The sequence below is a fragment of the Canis lupus genome, chromosome X (assembly GCF_003254725.2).
Source record: "Canis lupus dingo isolate Sandy chromosome X, ASM325472v2, whole genome shotgun sequence".
Lineage (NCBI taxonomy): Eukaryota > Metazoa > Chordata > Mammalia > Carnivora > Canidae > Canis > Canis lupus.
The window spans coordinates 59,094,430-59,096,887 of NC_064281.1; the positions used below are offsets into that span (position 1 = coordinate 59,094,430).

General features: G+C 42.6%; 1 pseudogene; it reads right to left on the reverse strand.

Moving 5' to 3' along the window:
- Positions 1 to 1,332: 1,332 nt before the first annotated feature.
- Positions 1,333 to 2,218, reverse strand: LOC112671876 (tropomyosin alpha-1 chain-like; annotated as a pseudogene).
- Positions 2,219 to 2,458: the final 240 nt, after the last annotated feature.

Here is a 2,458-nt window from a genome sequence, read left to right on the forward strand (position 1 = left end):
AAATTGAAGCAGTCATCAAAAACCTCCCAAGACACAAAAGTTCAAGGCCAGATGGCTTCCCAGGGGAATTCTATCAAACGTTTAAAGAAGAAACCATACCTATTCTACTAAAGCTGTTTGGAAAGATAGAAAGAGATGGAGTACTTCCAAACTTGTTGTATGAAAAAAAAACAAAACAAAACAAAAAAAACACAAACTCATTGTATGAGGCCAGCATGACCTTAATTCCAAAACCAGACAAAGACCCCACCAAAAAGGAGAATTATAGACCAATATCCCTGATGAACACAGATGCAAAAATTCTCAACAAGATACTAGCCAATAGGATCCAACAGTACATGAAGATGATTATTCACCATGACCAAGTGGGATTTATCCCTGGGATGCAAGGCTGGTTCAACACTCATAAAGCAATCAATAGGACTGATCATATCAGCAAGAGAAAAAACAAGAACCATATGATCCTGTTAATAGATACAGAGAAAGCATTTGACAAAATACAGCATCCATTCCTGATCAAAACTCTTGAGAATATAGGGATAGAGGGAACATTCCTTTTTTTTTTTTAATAAATGTCCTACAATGTTCATTTTATTCCATACCATTATACAATGTGTACATATAGTTATAACTCTTATGAAAATGTTTCTTCTTTACCAATTGTACATTGTGCCTAAATCTTTCACTTTAACATAGAGAAATGGAGAGTGGAAATCCACATAGAATGCTATCCTATAAGTTGTAATGAGTCGCAAATGTGCCAATGAGGAGGCTAGAAGTCTTACAGGAGCAGCGTGCTTTACAAACCCTTGGCTTTAGTGAATTCGGGCATACAGAACCCACAGTCTCATCTTGTAGTAAAACTCAAGACAAAATAAATTAGTGTTGGACAGAATTCTAAATTGAACAATATTGAGCGAAAGACCACAGTGGGACTTTTTGTTTAAAGTAGCACCAAACCACATCTGATTGCATTTTCAACATTAATCTGCCTGTTGAATACATCGTTGGCACTTTGAGTGGAAATCTTTCTGCTTTAGTGAGGATTGCTAGACTGGCGGAGTACGCGGTGTTGCAAAACTCTCTATGAAGTGTGGCAACGTCAACCTGGGAAATGGCACATTTAAGTCATTACGGCCCTGCCACGGGCTTGCCTTTGTGTGTGTGTGTGTGTGTGTGTGTGTGTGTGTGTGTGTTTTCCCCATCCCCTGATCTAGCTGGTATCTTGTGGAAGTTTTCTGTGACAGTGTAAAAATAAATAAAAATGTGTTTAAGGGGGGTTCATGGTAAGCATGGTGTTACAAAACAAAACAAAACAAAACAACCAACAAAACAACATGAAAGAATGTGGTCGCAGTAAGGAGGTTTTCACATGTTGTTTAACTCCAGTAAAGTCTGATCCAGCATCTGATGCATACTAAGGTTTTCTTCTTTGGCATGAGCCACTTTCTTTTCTAAGTCATCAATGCTTTTCTCCGATTTAGTTATTGACCTCTCCGCAAACTCAGCCCGAGTCTCGGCCTCCTTCAGCTTGTCAGAGAGAACCTTGATCTCTTCCTCATATTTGTCTTCCTTCTGCGAGTACTTATCCTCTGCAGCCATTAATGCTTTCAAGGTCTGATCCATTATTCTTAATTGTTCTTCCAGCTGTCGAACTTGGCTTTCTGAGAGCTCAGCCCGTTCTTCCACGCGTTCCAGGTCGCTCTCAATGATGACCAGCTTATGGGCCACCTCTTCATACTTGCGGTTGGCATCTTCAGCAATGTGCTTGGCCTCTTTCAGTTGAATCTCCTGAATTTCCATTTTCTCCTCATCCTTTTGGGCTCGGCTTTCAATGACTTTCATGCCTCTCTTGCTCTCGTCCACTGCCTTCTCAGCCTCCTCCAGCTTCTGCAAAGCTGTTGTCAGTCGCTCCTGGGCACGATCCAACTCTTCCTCAACCAGCTGGATGCGTCTGTTCAGAGAAGGTACATCGGCTTCAGCGTCAGTGGCCTTTTTCTCCGCCAGCTCCAACTTCTCCTGGGCATCTTTACAGCCTCGGAGTATTTGTCCAGTTCATCTTCGGTGCCCTTGAGTTTCTTTTGCAGCGACACCAGCTCATCTTCCAGCTCTTGCTCCTGTCCTCCGCAGCCTTCTTATCGGCCTCCGCCTGCTTGGCTCGATCCAAGGCATTCTTCTTGTCCAGCTTGAGCATCTGCATCTTCTTGATGGCGTCCATGGTGGCGGCGGCTGGGGGCCCTGCTACTGCGGCGAGAGCAGCGAGGCGAGCACGCGGCGGTGCGGCCGAGGCGGAGTGCAGGCCAGAGGGAACATTCCTAAGCATTTTAAAAGCCATCTACACATATATATGTTCATTCATTTGTAAATGGACACTTGGTTTGCTTCTATATCTTCACTATTGCAAATAATGGTGGAATAAACAGAGTATTTGATATATCTTTTCAAATTAATATTTTCA